The sequence below is a fragment of the Saimiri boliviensis genome, chromosome 1 (genome assembly GCF_048565385.1).
Source record: "Saimiri boliviensis isolate mSaiBol1 chromosome 1, mSaiBol1.pri, whole genome shotgun sequence".
NCBI classification, from domain to species: Eukaryota; Metazoa; Chordata; class Mammalia; order Primates; family Cebidae; genus Saimiri; species Saimiri boliviensis.
The window spans coordinates 120155548-120173197 of NC_133449.1; the positions used below are offsets into that span (position 1 = coordinate 120155548).

The 17650-nt window shown below is 39.3% G+C and overlaps 1 long non-coding RNA gene across 1 annotated transcript; it reads left to right on the forward strand.

Annotated features, from left to right (window-relative positions):
- Positions 1–267: 267 nt before the first annotated feature.
- On the forward strand, positions 268–2310 carry LOC101036349 (uncharacterized). The gene is made up of 3 exons (XR_005577063.2): positions 268–311; positions 550–661; positions 816–2310. It is a non-coding gene; the product is annotated as an uncharacterized LOC101036349 (long non-coding RNA).
- The last annotated feature ends 15340 nt before the right edge of the window (positions 2311–17650 follow it).

Consider the following 17650-nt stretch of genomic DNA (forward strand, 5'->3'; position numbering starts at 1 on the left):
AGTAAATACGTGATAAGTTCCTAGCACCATAAAGCACGTAACACATGCCTAATAAATCTTAGCCATTATCATGATGATTATATTCAATATCTAGTATGCTTCCAGCAGTGTGCAAGACCTTCAAGAGGGAAAGCAAAAATTATTTTGTACCAGCTGCATATGTCACAATGAGACCTTTAGGTTCAACATCACAATGCCCCTGGCATTCAGCAGTGGGTGGGGCTTGGAGACAGACTATAAATTGGGGCACCTGAGCTTGCAGAATCCAGACAACCAAACTCCATCAGTCAAGAGAAACTTAATCCAGGGAAGTAGGGTACGGGGTTGAGATCAGGAGGGGTAGTTTATGAAAATCTCTATTTTGCATTTTTCCCTAAACTACTGGAGAAATAAGGGAATAGAGTGAGTGGTTATAAAATTTCAGAATCATGAAAGTTTAATTTGAAAGTCCCAGTTGGTCATGAAGACCATGGGATATTGATATTGGTACTTAAAATATGCCAAATTGGAAAGAATTATGGGCGTTGTCAGAGTTTCTTCTCTTTCTAGGCATGTAGAAGGGCCTATGTATATCATTGGGTTGCCAGTTCTGTGTATATACATGTGGGTACACACATGTGTAATATACCATAAGGCTGCATAGCTGATCATGGACCTTAAGGTATGTTTCTTTGTCCTTTCTATCAGTTCACAAATTCTAAGTAGGCAAGAAGGGTCGCTTTACAGACCTTCTATTTTCAGTTTTCTGCTGTTTGGTCTGTATAATCTTTGTTTTACATTTTTAGCCCTTTGAAAAAATGTCATCCTTTTCCCAGGGTTCTTCTGCTCACTGGGTCAGAAGCATCCAATTTCCTGTCGTCAGTTGCAGTTCAGCCATGTTAATACTAAAAGTATAAGAATATCATAATCCCAGAGTGATACAAAGACCTTTCCAAGGAAGATGAGATACCCGGAGGCTGTGAAGGAGAAGTCTGAAGGATTTGACCATGTTAAAATGAAAAGCTTCGGTTAGCAAAACACCAGAAACAAATTCAAAAGATAAAATACACTCTGGAGAAGCCCATTCTCTCAACACATCTGACAGTTCACAAAGAGCAACTGCAGTCCAGCTTAAATAATGAAGAAAAGGGTAGGAAAATAGGCAATGTGCACTGAGGCAATATATAGGAAGAAACGGGAATGCCCAATTAACCAACAAAAGCCTGCCCAATCCTAACAAGTGAAGATAAAAGCTTAGTAAAGATGAAAATTTATTGAAGATAAAAACGGATACTCTGGCCATATATAAAAGCATTGTTGGTAAGAGAGTGGGGTAACTCACATGCTCCTGGTACATAATAGGCATTCAAACAACTTCTAATGAGTGAATACACTGGGGGTATCCACCGGGAATAGCAAAAAAAACCCATCGGTGCTTCAGTTTGTGGTCCAGAGTTTGAGCAGTGGTCTAACAAGGCAGAGGCTCTCCCTATGTCACGGGCTCCACCTCTTAAGCAAAGAAGCATGTCTTATTTTGGTAACTCATCCAAATAACAGATCTTTTTGTTTTTAAATAATCGTATAGCATTTATTTGGTTAAGTCTGAGGCAGAACATTTTTCTCCTTCGTAGTATCTTTGTTTCGTTTTGTTTTAATCCTTGAAGTTTATTCCCAAATTACATTTCGATGATTTTTCAGGATATGGATAGGCCTTTCTATTCTCAATTAAGTCTTTCTTTCCTTTAATTCAGAAATCTTTTAATCATGTCTTAATTTATTTTTCTGTCATCCCTCCCCACACCAGAAGCTATCAGTCACTGTACATGTTGGAGCTCTCTTTATTGTGGCATAGATCTCTAATGTCATATCTTTAGTCATTATTTTGTGTCAGAGATTTCTGTTCTTCCAGGAACATCTGGCAATATCTAGAGACATGCTACTGGCACCTATAGAAATGCTAGTGACTTCTAATGGGTAGAGGCTAAAGATGCTGCTAAACATCCTGCAATGCCCAGGACAGCCACTGCCACAACAAAGAATTATTCAGTCCAAAAACGTCCAGAGTGCTAAGGAGGAGAAACTCTGTCCTAGGGTCAAGGCTCGATGCTGATAAGGCTAATTTCAAGTGATTTCAAATGATTGTGGGGAAAGTACCCAGAACTTGACAGGAGCAATATGTAGATACTTCCTCCTGTAAATCATATTTCCCTAATGCTAATGCTGGAGCATTTGAAAGTATGTGTATAAATATTTGAAGTACAAAACAGAGAGATGCCCTTATGTATTTAGCTTCTAGTTTTAAATAATAGATAGTACAATAAACCTTGATTATCTGACATGCTCTGGGTTTGTGCTTTTTGTGTGGGTTACATTGTCTAGTTAATGAATGTTTAACCACAAAATATATTTGTTTCAAGTTTTGTTTTTTAAAAAGATAGCGTTTTCTAACTGAGGCGCTTGTAATGTCCCTGGATCATGAAGTAGGTTGAAAACCCTTAAATCCTGTATAAATGAAGGAGGGGAGAGTATTATGGTTATGAACACAATTTTTTTCTAGGTATCAGATTGGACTAAAATGCTAACTGAACAAAATGTTAGAATTTCTGAAAGTGATTTTAAAAATAAAAGTCAACATCTAACAATAAACATCTGTCTAAAATTTTATTAAGCACCAGCCATGTGTACAACACTCTTACCCTGATTAAGAAACTCTATAAGACTAATGAACTGATCTGTATTCACTTTATCTCTTTTTTCATAAATGCACATATTTGAGTAGTTGCTGTTCTAATTGTTTGCAAATTCATTTGCATGATTTCCTTCAATATTTCATAGAACCTACAAAATTAATTACTTGATCTCATAAGAATAAGCACCCTGTCTCCTCCCTTTCTGTATTAAGGCTAATTTAAAGGGAGGAATGTAATTTAATAGAATATCATTGTTTACTCACATTACACATGCATAATGAGATCTCAGTAGGAAAGGATGCTGAATGCTACCTTTGAGAGTCAATTAGTACCTTGGGGCAAAAATATGATAGTCTAACCATGTAGTCATTTAGACTTCCCAGATGACAGCCTTCAAACGGTCAAACCTATAGTTTCTAGAGCTCCTCTCGACTCTTCTAAAATGCTAAGAAGCAGGTTCAGAGGAGGTTGGGCAAAGATTACAGGAACCAGAAGTCTCCATCATCATCACTGCCCTGGTTTGTCTGGGTGGCATAATTTGCAAATCTCACTGATGCCCTACGTTTGATACAATGATGTGATAAGCTAAAACAGAACAAGAAAAATTATTCTCTCATCTATTTTTCTTTTTTGGAGCCATTTCTTGATATTCCCTCAATATTCTCTCCATACAGAGTTGAAATAAAACAGTAGGATGAACCCTGAAAACTGACACAGAGTTTGTTTGATGCAAGCTTTGATTAACATTTTATATTTTTGGTTTCATTCTTTTTCTCTTTACATTAACCAGAGCAGTCTTAAGTGTAATATGCACATTCATTCAGAGATTTTTTTTTAAGTTTAACAATGACCGTCTTTCTTTACAAGCACAGTTAATTTTAGAGGTTACTCAATTCATTGTGTCTTTGGATGTTGCAACACTATTTATTCAGAGTTAGTTAGGTGAACCACCCTTTTGCTTACATGTACCCATGTTCTAAAGAGAATTTAAGTTGATTTACAAAGATGCCATAACAACCACAAAACTCTATTATGTTTATTTTTTTTATCACTGCCTGAAATCTTGAAGGCAATCAAAATAGCAGGTAATGCAAAGAGTCTGTTGAGCATTACTGGACACTTTTTGCAGTTGAAGACACTGTAGTCACTAAGTAATTTGTTCAGTGCCTGCTGTGTCCTCGGCACTGAGTTGGGCACTGTAAAAACATTATCTGATGAATTTTATCCCAGAAACATTTGCCCTATTCAGAGCTCAGCTATTAAGGAAATTTCTCCAACTAAAAATAGTCAAAAGACATGAATTGAATCATTGATCAAACCTTTGATTATCTCACATAATCGAATTGTTCCTCTGGCTCTGGAGACTTATTTACTCATATTTTGCCCATGTGTTTAACAATCATGATTTTCTGATTTCCCAGTTAATGATGCTTCAGGAGCAGTGAGTTGGAAGGTGATAGAAGATTCCAATTAGTGGCTGGCACAGAGGCTTACACCTGTAATACCAAAACTTTGGAAGGCTTAAGAAGGTGGATCACTTGAGCTTAGGAGTTTGAGGCCTGGCCAACATGGTGAAACCCCATCTCTACTAAAATACAAAATTTGGTGGTCATGGTGGCGTGTATCTTTATTCCCAGCTACTCAGGAGGCTGAGGCAGGAGAATCACTTGAATACAGGAGGTGGAGGTTGCAGTGAACCAAGATCACGCCAGAGGGAAGGAAAAAAAAAAAAAAAGAAGTTTCCCATTGGAGGCACAGTAATGGCTGAAAGCCTCTGCAATACGAGGAGAAATTTGAAAAACAAATAGATAAAAGACAATACACATCAGGCCATGAGGGCATTGAGTACAAGGATGCCCAGTAAGAAGAGACAGTATAATAATGGGTGGAAAAACGTGCTTAACATACCATGTTTAAAAAGACAAAGATGCATGAGATATACCATAAATATGCTTTTTGCCAAAATATTTACACCAGGCGTCCCCAAACTTTTTACACAGGGGGCCAGTTCACTGTCCCTCAGACCGTTGGAGGGCCGCCACATACTGTGCTCCTCTCACTGACCACCAATGAAAGAGGTGCCCCTTCCTGAAGTGCGGCAGGGGGCCGGATAAATGGCTTCAGGGGGCCGCATGCAGCCCGCGGGCCATAGTTTGGGGACTTCTGATTTATACTCTTAAAAATGCTTGGAGCTAAGAAAGAAAACCATCAGTTATCTGGAAGACTCAGCCACTCTGGTGGATTGATTTTTCTGTATAGCAGAGGTCTGAGCATTGTTGATGAAGCACAGCTAAGAGTAAACTGCAGGATGTCATTAAATGCTGGGTTGTCTGCCATCCCTTGCCATAGTTTCTAAGGAAAAGTAAGTGATTGAAAGCTCTAATGGTGAAGGAAAATTTAGGAGTCTGTGCTAAGTCTTGAAGCTAAACTAGAATTTGGATAGGTAGTGGGGTTTCACACTGATTAAATATGAAGCAATTATTTTGACTCTTTTTTCTCATCTTATCTCTGGATAGTAATCCAAGAAAATGGACCACTTGGGAGTAGAGATTCTGAAAACGCCCGACACAAAATCTTCCATCTTCACTATTTTTCTCAGCCTTACTCCATCTCTCTTCCTCAATCCATCCTGAGTCAAGTTATTCTCCTCCAGCGTGATGTGAAGAGCAGAGTAAGGCAGTAGAATCCACATCCTAGGTTTAAATTCTGAAGCTTACCAACTGGTACCCTTGAATAAGATGTTGAGCCTGTGTTCCTGCAGATGACACCAGCACCCACAAATTATGATCACCCTGATCATAAATCATCAGGACAATGCAGGTGATGAGTATTTTCCAAACCACAAAATCCTTTAAGAAATATTTTAAATGTTAGTTTTCCATTGAGTGATGAGATTCTTCAGGATTCTTCTTTTCTTCCTCCCCATACCTAGGACCTCAGGAGCCTGATTCTGGGGACAAACTGCCCTCTGGGGCTTCAAATTACTTAGCAGCAATACCAATGCTGTGATTATTATTGTATGTAGTTTAAATCTCAGCATGAAGAACAAGCGGGTGAAAAACCGTCTTTTCTTTCCAGGATTTGCTACAGGAAAGTATAAAACAATGGCTATTTGGTTAATCAAGTGAAATGTACTAGGAAATTATAAATGCATAGATGGCACTGAATGAGAGAGGGAATAGTTACAACTTCAAGTCAGTCTGTCTGGAGGTTTGGGGAGATAGAGTGATTGATGAATGTCTGTTCAAGCCATCATGGTCTGTTAGATTCAAGTCCACAAGCTGGAAATTCTTATTAATCAGATGAGTGGGGGCAGAGTGGCCACTCATACAAGATGAGCTTATTCTCATCCAAACCAGGCTGGCTGTCATTCCATTTACTAGGAGCAAGGCCTGCTGTGTCTCACTCAGACCTGTACTCTGCTTGGGTTTTCCTCCTGATGAGAAAGAACTCATTGTTCCAATTGATTTGAGAGTGAATCCTACTTTGTGTCCCTGGGGAAATCTGCAAATGCCCAGGCTCATCTTGTCCTCTCTCATCACCATCCAGCCTCATCCCCTTGAACCCCTCCTCCCATTGAAGCCAGAATGATCTATTAAAAATGTATATCTAACTCCTACTCCTGTTATTTTCCAAGTCTTCCAGAATACATTCCAAAATTTCTTAGCATGGACTACAAAACCGTCTATGACCTGGTTCCCTGCCCTGAGACATAGCCTTCCACCTGTGTCTGACTAGAAATTGATGATCTAACATGGCCTGAGTACTCACCATCCATGAGGCCCTTCTCCTCTTACCGAGACAGTTTACACCTCCATGCCTTTGTGCTGTTCTCTTTGTTAGAACTTCCTTCTACAATCTCTTTTCCTTGCCATTCTTCCTCATTCTTCAAGATTTAACTTTTACTTGTTTTTCCAACAAACCTTTTTTGTAACTCCATAGTGGGAGCTGTGGGAGGTTGTGCTTTGTGCTCACATCAATCAATCTTTGTGCATAGCTCTCTGCTTATAATGGTACATTGAAATGATCTGATTATGTGTTCTTTTTTCCCATTAGAAATGTGTGCTTTACAAAGACAAAGACTGAATTTTGTCTATCTTCAAGCACTTAGCAGTAAACTTGGCAGTCTACTCAGTAAGTGTGTGTCAAACTGAATCACTGTGTTTCTAGAACCTTCCGACCATGTGGTCCATTCATTGATTCATGAGTGGAGGTCTACTTTGATTACCAGGCAAAGGGGAGAACTGGAGTATTTACCAAGCAGATAAAGATTCGCTGGTGGCTGTCTACATATTCAACTAAATAAAAATCTTTATATTTCTAAAGTCATTTTAACATCTCTCGTGTTGCCTGCATTACGAGCATCCATTAATGACCGGGCAGATCACCTGCCCTCAAAAGATTTGTTTTCTAGATAAACAAAGGTAACTCTAGGTGCTGCACAAAAAGTCACAGCCTTGCGGTGTCAGTGAAGATACCTACCAAATGCTCTTGAAGGAATCAGTGAAGACTATAGGGTAAGAGACACTGCAAATGCCATTGGAAAATGGCTAAGATTTTGAAAAACAGCGATGGGGAACAGGTAAACCGAAAATGGGAGATGATGCCTTCTAGCCAGAGGACTATCACAGGCAAAGAGATAGAAAAGCCCTGAGCATCGTTAGGTAGCATGAGCACTCCTGATAATTCATAGTCTGATCCTAACGTAACTCATCTTCCATTCGTTATCCCCACCTCCAGACTCCAGCCACCTTAATTCCTTTCTTTAGCCTAGTGGTTCACAAAAGAATGAACAACAGAATTACTGCTGGGCCACAGATTGCTGGGCTCCATTTCTAGATTTCAGATTCTGTAGTCTGAGTGATGCTATGATCTGGGGCCAGGTTTGAGAACCACTACAAAACTTCCCATTTGACACCATCATGGCGAAGACCTGAAGGCATCATCCCCACTCCCACCTCAGACACTGTAGGAGATGAATTTCAGAACTCACCCAGAGCCTTGGGCACTTTGCATCTGAAGGAACAACTGTCTCTGAGAATCACAGCCAACCGTCCATTGGCAAAGCGGCCACCACCATTTCAGTTGCGGAGCAAGGCAGTGTTTTCCCGTCATCCTGGCAAACGAAAGACTAACTTAGACCATCTGGTTCTGTAACACCCTCCTACACCACTGCTTAAAAGCAGCTGAACATATTTTCTCTTACATTTTGTCAATAAAATATTGCTCCCCCAGGCTGTCGGCTTGCCACATTTGCAGCCCTTAAGCAAAGTGGGAGCAGTTAGTGGTGGCGCCAAGAGGACAGCCATGGGGTAGAGCCCTCAGCCTTTTGCTGTTGACGCCCCACAACCCTCTTGGGGACAGAACCTTAAACTGATGCCTCAAAATAGTTTTTAAAAGCACAACCAAATATATATGAAGACCTTTCCTGGCTGCTCTTCCCTTTCTGTCCTGTTGATTTTGCTTGGCTTTAAGAGAGCGAAGAATCAACGCCTAGCATTTCCAATGGCCAGGTAGAGTGTGTACACATTTATTAAGATTAATTAAAAAGCAACAAATTGTAAAGTAATAACATTAACAACCAGTAGAAAAAGTGTAGACATTTTGACAGTCTTTTTGAATTTCATTAAAAGATGGTAGTGACAAAAACCCCAGAGACTATTTCTGCTTTACTAAAGAAATAGGTCACAGATTCAATTACAGTCACTGAAGCATGGACTCAATCTATCATGGCAAATTAAGTACATTTTAGCAACCTACTTTCCTTTAAAAATTTTATAGACACTTTCAGTGGAAGAAGAAAGACTATAGAAAAAAAAAAAAAAAAGAAATTGCAAAACCAAGTCCCACCCTACTCCCCCCTTAGGCTTTGAGTAAGCATTTGGCTTATTTGCTTTGGGTATAAGACAGAAAATCATTAAGAAATACTCAGCGTGCTCACAATTATTACTCTTCACTCTTTCATGGTTTAATGATGCAGATTTGGAATTGGGAGTGGGAAATGGCTCCAAATTAGAATCGCTAAGTCTTCAAAGTGGGGCTTTGTTCTCCAGGCGGGGACCCACCCCCCTTGCTTTTAAAACAGGACTATTTGTACTCTATAGCTTTTATGATTTTTTTTTCCTTTCAGTCTCAGCAGACCCATTGAGTTCATTTCTGGAAAGATAAATAAATAAATAAGACTTGTATGGCCTGTGGACATTTGGTTTAGCCAAGTGCTAATATGGGGACCAGGAAACACCATTTTGCCCATAGCAAAACTGGTTTCATGTTGACAACTGACATTTATGAAGGGACTCTTGCCCAGTAGTGAGCAGGGACCATCTGCGGGCCACCAGCCTCACTCAGTAACTGCAGAGCGTGAAGGAATGAGATCCTTACGTGCGCCCTTTGACAAGTAAGAACCTGGAAACAGCTGGGGCCTTCAAAACCCAGGCCAGGAGCTCAAGTGTAGGTATTTCTCCTAAACGGCAGGGCCACCAAAGCCCCTACTCACATCAGTGCTTAATCCGCTGCAGCCCCGCCTTTTCTCTTACAACTCAGATGGGTCTTTTCCCAATGCCTCTGTGTAATGGGCACAAAGGCGTAAGCAACTGTGTATGCTCCCCAGAGAAGTACGAGGGTGCTACATGCACCTCTAAATTGTCTTGCGATTGCCCAATTAAATCAGAACCTCTCATTGGGCAGGCTGAAGGCTAAATTTACTGATAGAATGTCAGTAGAACTAAACGGTAGAACTAAAATTTTTAAATTATTATTATACTTTAAGTTCTGGGGTACATGTGCAGAACATGCAGGTTTGTTACACAGGTATAAACGTGCCTTGGTCATTTGCTGCATCCATCCCCTTGTCATCTACATTAGGTATTTCTCCTAATGTTATCCCTTCCCAATACCCCTACCCCCTGCTATTCCTCCCCTAGCCTCTCACTCCCTGACAGGCCCCAGTGTGTGATGTTCCTCTCCCTGTGTCCATGTATTCTCATTGTTCAACACCCACTTATGAGTGAGAACATGCGGTGTTTGGTTTTCTGTTCTTGTGTCAGTTTGCTGCAGATGATGGTTTCCAGCTTCATCCATATCCCTGCAAAGGATATGAACTCATCCTTTTTTATGGCTGCATAGTATTCCATGGTGTATATGTGCCACATTTTCCGTGTGTTGTGGCACTGTTTATGATAGCAATAACTTGGAACCAACCAAAATGGCCATCAAAGATAGACTGGATCAATTTTTTATTTTAATTGCAAAATTGCAATTCCCTTAGTGATTACGTTTCACAGCAACTAGTACTCCTCAAAATATTGCAGATCCAGAGGTATTCACTGCCTACTTCCTTGGTAGTATCTCTCTATATAGATAGATAGATAGATGAATAGATAGGTAGATAGATAGATAGATAGATAGATAGATTGATTGATTTTAGATATAGATAGAAATAGAGATAGAGACAGAGATAGAACTGAGTCAAGAGCTACCAGATATTCTTACAGTACCAGCTCTTTGAAACTGGAGAGTTGGGATGTCCACCTGTGTGCTGTGGAACTCCCATCTGTGAGACTACCGGAAAGGGAGAACAATGAGTTTGCGGATGACTCATGAGACCAGAAAGGCTAAAGACTGGCAGCAAACTGAAGCTGTAGGTTCTCCGTTTAAAGATGGTGAACTCACACGCACGTGCAGTAGCCACACTTGTCTTGAATAGATGAGGGGACAAAAAAAGATGTGTATTTAGGTGGTTTCCTAGCCTCCCACTTAGTTTAAGATGGCGTGCTCCGTACATTTCCTCTATCCTTCAGCTAACTTGACATAGCAGCAAAGCCTATTGGATCCTCTGAGTCTGAATGTGTATTAGCTGATGTCCTTCCTTGTGCCCCTCCAAAAAAAACCCTAAATATACCTAAATATATTTATAAATGTATAATATACTTGGTAATGTTTAGCATATAATAATTTTATATGCTAAGGTATTATTTTATAGTATATTTACACTTTGTGCACTGAGATGGTCACACTGTGAAAGGCCCCTGGGAACTGAGACCAAAGAGGAGTTGTTTCCTTTTCAAGTTCAGTGGCCACGTGTAGGAGGAAATGCCTTCAGGATTTAAAGCAAGCTTCTGTCCTCAAGCATTCTGGGTTAGCTGTTCCAGAGTGGGTCAAGTTTGGGTAGCTGTTTTTTAAGCTTTGTCAGGTGATTCTAATGGGTAGCATGGTGTGGTATCAGTGATTTCAGTTTTCTTTCTCTTTCTGTATTTGCTGAATTTGTATAATTTGAAGTCACTTTCAGTGTGACTCTCCTATGCTGCTCTCTCCTGCTCTTTAGGGAACAGTCAACTTCCAAGACCAACCTTGTTTCTGGAGAAGCATGCTTCCCACATGGGAAAGGCAAGGCTGGTGCTGAGCCTGGCGAGTCTCTGCTCAGGGCTTTTGTCTATGCCTGAACGCGTGTTTGCTGAATCTGACAAAGCAAGACAGGAGGTGTGGCCGGCCAGAAGGACAAGTACTTTGCTTCGCAGCCTTCAAAATGACTTTAAACCCTTGAGATCAATGCTGATAAGATGGATATTTGAGATCAATGCTGGACAGTATGAAGCCAGGTAAGAAAACATCTGTAAATACTTGAGAGAGAGTTCAAGACTCTGGAGAAAAATCCACCTTCCTTTTGTTTGAGTTTTTTTTGTTTTGTTTTGTTTTGTTTTGTTTTGTTTTGTTTTGAGGTAGAGTCTCGTTTTGTTGCCAGGCTGGAGTGCAGTGGTGCCATCTCGGCTCCCTTCAACCACCGCCTCTGGAGTTCAAGCGATTCTATGGCCTCAGCTTCCTGAGTAGCTGGGAGAACAGGTGGGTGCCACCATACCTGGCTAATTTTTTATATTTTTAGTAGAGATGGAGTTTCGCCATGTTAGCCAGGATTGTCTTGATTTCCTGACCTCGTGATCCGCCCACCTCAGCCTCCCAAAGTGCTGGGATTATGGGCGTGAGCCATGGTACCTGGTCTGTTTGAATTTTTAAGAGGTAGAATCAGATGGTGCACTAGGCTTGGTGTCCTTGGGAGATAGTCTTGTTTCATTGTTAGGATTACAGAAACATAAGCTAATTTGCCTGTGTTGGAATACTCACCCTGCCATTTGCTAAGTCATTTGGGGCAGGATACTTAATTCCCATGTGCCTCACCTTCCTGATCTGCAAGATGAGGACAATAATCAATTCTGAGGATTAAATGACTTAATGCACGTAAATTGCTTAGTCTGGTGCTTGACATAGACGATGCGCTAAAGAAATGCAGCCATTGTTCTATGTATTATCAGGGGCATTATCTAGGAGAACTAATCGCTGGATGACTCACGCTATGTCTTCAGTTACATTTTCTTTTCCTAGCTTAAATCATGGAATAAAAGATTTATTTTCAGAAAAAAGATATTGACATCCACCCCTAGTGGCTCATCAGTGAGGCAATATAGGAAAGTGGGTTTGGAACTGGAAGTCCTGTACCTTTGAGCTGCCTGTGGGTGGCTTTGGTTTAAGTCCTTGGCATTGTTTGAATCCAAGTTTCATTAAGTTTAAACATGGAAATTCTTCATTTTCATTGGATCCTAAGATTTTCACTAGGCCTTATGAAAAATTCTTCATGTTTATGTCACACTTTACAGAGAACTTATAAATCATTGCATTCAAGCCTCATGGTAACTGGTTGAAAAAGATACTATTATCCCCAATTTACAAATGAAGAAATGGAAGGCAAGGCTTTTTCCAAGGCCACCAAACTAACCAGTAAGGCAAGTACTTAAGGCACCCATCTTCAGCAATGTTTCTGAGAGACTGTTAGTGCATCATTTTAGATAAAAGGCATATGGAAACATACCTAGGAAATTGTAATGTGCAACGTAAGTGGCATGTTTTGCCATTATTTGGGAACTTTCCATTTGATACTGTGTAGAGAGAAAGGTAGTATAGAAATAACAAGCCTTAGGTTTTATAGTCAGTTACTCATCGTTCATTAGTAGTGAAGTTGGCGCCCAGTGACTGAATCCCTATACCCAGTGCTGACTTAGAATAGACATCATACCATTGATGCCTTTTATCATTTACCCCTCTTTTCTTTGCTGATTTTCACTTCAGAGTGAAACACTGCTGACCTCTGAAACAGTGATCCTTGTCCACATGGAAATTAATTAGCTGAAAATTGTCTGGAAGATAGAACAGTGACTAAGAGTTTGGAAAGTAGAAGGAAGTTCTCTAGGAAGTAGACTAACCCGAGTTTTTTTGGTTGAGTTATTTCCTTCCATCTGAGTCTCATTCTGTCTTCCTGTACTCCTGCTCCCCGAGAAGCTTGAATATCTCTTGATGAACTTGGCATAATAACCGTGCACAGCTGGACAGCAATACGGCTTGAGAAGGAGTGTACTCACAGTCTGTGATGTTAGATGAGCTTCAATTTGTTCAAACTACTTGCTGTGTCAGTCTGACTCCAGGCATCAGTGTGAAAAATGAGAAATTTAGTTACCTATATAGATAGTCATAACAACTGTCATACCCTGAAATTTTATAATATTTTTGAAGTTACTACACACACACGTTGCAGGCAATTGTTACCACAGTTTGGTGAAATAGGCAGGTTTATTTTTCTTTTTTCTTTTTTTTTTTTTTTTGAGACGGAGTTTCGCTCTTGTTACCCAGGCTGGAGCGCAATGGCGCATCTCGGCTCACCGCAACCTCCGCCTCCTGGGTTCAGGCAATTCTCCTGCCTCAGCCTCCTGAGTAGCTTGGATTACAGGCATATGCCACCATGCCCAGCTACTTTTTTTGTATTTTTAGTAGAGACGGGGTTTTACCATGTTGACCAGGATGGTCTCGATCTCTTGACCTTGTGATCCACCCGCCTCGGCCTCCCAAAGTGCTGGGATTACAGGCTTGAGCCACCGCGCCCAGCTAGGTTTATTTTTCTTATGACAGAGTAAACAGATCTCAGACTTGGGGAATTGTTTGACTGGTCCTGCTTTACAGGGGCAGATTCATGTCTTTACTTACCCCACCTTTTTGTGTGGACACCAATCTTTTGCCTATCCAGGACAACCACTACCAGGACAAACTATTCTTTTATTTTGTAAAAACAAACCCTCTTTTTTCAGGGAAGTGCCTACATTTCCAACTACAAATATTTGTTTACTGCTACAGTGTATTTATCAGACCTTACACCCTGGACATGAGTAATTAATAAAAGGTTGGCCATCCAACCCAATGTAGGCCAAGAATTTTTCAAATTGTAAATAGGAGATAGACTTTTGCAGCCATGGAAGCTTAGACAGCTGTGTTTTTCACTATGTTGAGAAAGCTGGTTTATATGGGAAGAATGAAGCCAGCAAACAGAAAAGCAGAGTTGGGAAAGAAAGAGAATCTTGGTGGCATTGAAGACCCTGGTCCCAACTGTTCCTAAGACTGTGTCCATTGGAAAAGTCATCCTTCAATAAATTCTCTCCTTTTTCCTAGACTTGGGTTTTTGTCACTTTTAATCAAAAGAGTTCTAATCAATGGATTCTCATATTCCCAAATGAATTAAGTGACTCTAACCTTAAAAACCATTTTGATTCATGTCAAAAAACTGACTCAGGTATGCATGTTTGTCCTAGCTCAGTAGCTGCTTATTTAATTCATCCACACAGTTGTGGACATCATTAAATGTGATACAGAAAATTGAACAAGGTTGCTAATTAATTAAGGAGATCATATATACTTAAGGTCTCACTATAAAAATTGACTCATATACAGACAAGTGTTCACTCTGCCCCCTACGAAATCTGCATTATTTAAAATCACAAGGATCATTTGCTTTAACTTCACATAAGCGAGATAGTTATTACATTCCTGAACAGATTTTAGTGAGATCTTATTCCTCTGCTTCTCTGATCAAGAATACACATCCTTAACGGCACAGGAGTATCTTTGATTGGTTTACAACCCAGAATATGGAGACAGATTGCTAGATGGAAAATCTCAGTCTGACATTTACTCTCTGCATAACTTTGGCCAAGTTTCTTTGTGCTTCATTTAACCCACTTGTAAAATGAGAAATAATAGAGCTACTTCTTATTCCTATACAGAGGCCAAAGGAGTCAATATCTCTAAAATATCTAGAATATTGTTTAAGACTTAATACATGCTACAGAAATATAAGCTATTAACATTATTCTATGAATTTTTATTTTGTAATTATTATAAATATATCAGTTCAAGTTGTGCTTTCAAATGTCAAGAGAGAAAGCATAATGTCTAAATGGAAAATCATTTTAGCATTTCTCATAAGTTAAAAGATATTAAAAAGCAGAGTTAATGGATGATTTTAAGTGGTTCTGGGTAAAAAAAAAAAAAACACTCATGATACTACAGAGTAACAAACTAATGTTAGAGGAAGAGAGATGTTGATGAGGAATTCCTGAAATTTCCATGTTTAAGAAAATCATATTTCTAAGGGCTAGGAATTAAGTGTGTAATTATAAATTTGGAGATGATTTCATTTTAGCTTGAGCTGTGTTGAAAGCAAAGGCTAGCAACTTGGAGATGGAGACTAACGTGTTTACATCTCAAGCACCAAGAAAAATGCCTGCAGCCTGCAGTACAGTGGTTCTGTTTTATATTACGTATGAAAAAGACTTCTTTTTGGCGTTTAGGTTGTTGTTATAGAATATGAGTGCCCGAGTTCAGTAATGGAGATGATATGGTAAGAACGGCATCTTAACTCTCCGGCGATTCACTCGATTAACTTTTTCAGTTCTAGAAAAAGAAAGAGGAATTTTTAAATATTGTTTCTTCTTATGCACTCACTATCCTTAAGGCACAGCTACCTGATAGTATCTACTGGAACTTTACAGATGGCATCACAGAGAAAATTAGAAGGGTTTGTAAGAGTTTTTTCTCTCAAATTCAGCTCCATTAAGTGATGACAGTCATTGTATTTCAGAACCTTTAGCTCTTTAACAAAGTGTGGCAACGTTTTCAACTTTTATTAGAGAGTTTTTAATAGTTCCTTGTGCAAATGAGGCCAATTAGCTAATCCTGAACACAGGCATATGAATCCATGTATACTACTTAGGTTGCGTAAAAACTTAAGGCAGTACTATGTGGAGTGTGTTAGGCGAACATCTGAGAGATTTGAGATTGATGAAGTGGGAAAATTGGGGATTGGTGCGAACGAGGTATATATAATTGACATCTACTCATTTAGTTACAATGTTGAACCTGTTTTTTAGTAGATGTGTCTTTTTTTTTTTCCTCTACATCATCTTAGAAACCATACATAAAATTCCCAGCAATATAATTCTTACATTTGTAAGCATTTACATTAACAAAGCCTTTTACGGACATTCTTGCCTTTACGTGTCACAAAACCCCATGAGATAGGAAGGTCCTACCACTCCAAACTTTTGCAGTAATGAAGAAAAAGAGGCTAGAAAAAATTAGTGTTTGAGGAGACAGAATGCTCTTGGAGTTTGTATTGGATAGTACTTCTTGAAGATGTCTATATAAAGGACCTAGCAAGTGTTCAACCTAGGTGGATGTTTTCGTTCTTGGTATTTTTTTTCCCACTTCTTTCTTAACACTTCCTTGCTCTAAATGTCTGAATTCTCCAGGGTTACTGAGTAATCCTCTGCTTTTTAGGCACCAGGTGTCACTCATATAATACCTATGAATTTAATTTTTAAGTTTTCTAAATCTAATGCCTAAGGCCGTCTTCAGAACATTTCACAATAGTGTATTGCTTTTTAAAAATAATTGTGTGTCAACCAGGATAGACCTAGGACTCTCATAAGTTTTTATATGTCAAAAGAGACAACGTTTTATAATTTGTTAAAGTCCAAAAAATATAGGTATATTTTATGATTTCCCATTTTCTCCTTCGCCTGCTTAGCAAGGAGGGTTTGAGTACAATTGGCTTCAGTGTAGGGATTCTGAGTGGGTTAAGACAATAAGCCACGCCTATCTTCCCAGCTGAGATTGGTTCAAGGATAGACCCTTAACTATGAGAGTGTGAGTCACAGGTGAGGGAACCTCAGGAAGAGGCACTTTTTTCTCCAGAACAATGTGGTTCAGTGGGACCCTATGAGACCTGAACCTGCTTAGATTATTTTGTTACTACAAGGAAATTACCTGGTTGAACTAAGACTATCAGGTGAAATTAGCTGTCCTCAAGGACTGGATCCATGATGACATCTTTGAGCAACCAGGACTTCCGGATTTTTCTACTATGGGAGCCAATCCATTCTTTTCATTGTTTAAGCCAGTTTGGCTGGGTTTCCTACCTTATACAATATGTATTTGGCCCTCATAAAGGCACATGCTAACTCTCTTCTCTAATTTCTCTTTTTTGCCCCTCTCTTCAATGAGCTGGGAGAAAGGGAACCTGAGGGTCACGTTCATGCCTATCTCCAGGTTTTACCTGCTGTTCCTATGTAAGTAAATAAATATCCCATATTGGCACTTGAATAAGTAAATATCCCATGTTGTATATTTGTGGAAGAGTGATGATAAAACTATTATTTAGCCTACAGGTTGTTGGGAAAATCGAATGAGATAATAATCATAAAAATACCACACCAATATTAACTATATTTCTGAACAGTGCTAATTTAATCTAGAAATTGTTGTCAGGCTCATTTCCCCTAATTTCTTTCCAGAGATAAATTTATAATAATCTAGTAATAGAGCAGTAACCAGGAAGAAGCAAGAAGTGTTATGTGCAGATAGGTCATAGGTAGAATAATAAAACTATAGTGTCACAATTATTTTATGTAGGGCCCAATTTAATGCACTGTGGAATATTCCACTAAATAAAATCATCTTGCAGACTGTAAGCACCAGACTAAGATATAAGAACTAGAATTTGTACACTGTGATTGATTATATTACAATAATTTAGTTCAAAGTAGGCATCATTATATCTCATCTAGAATTTCCTTCCAATGTGAGGAGATGTTTCTGCATGGGAAATT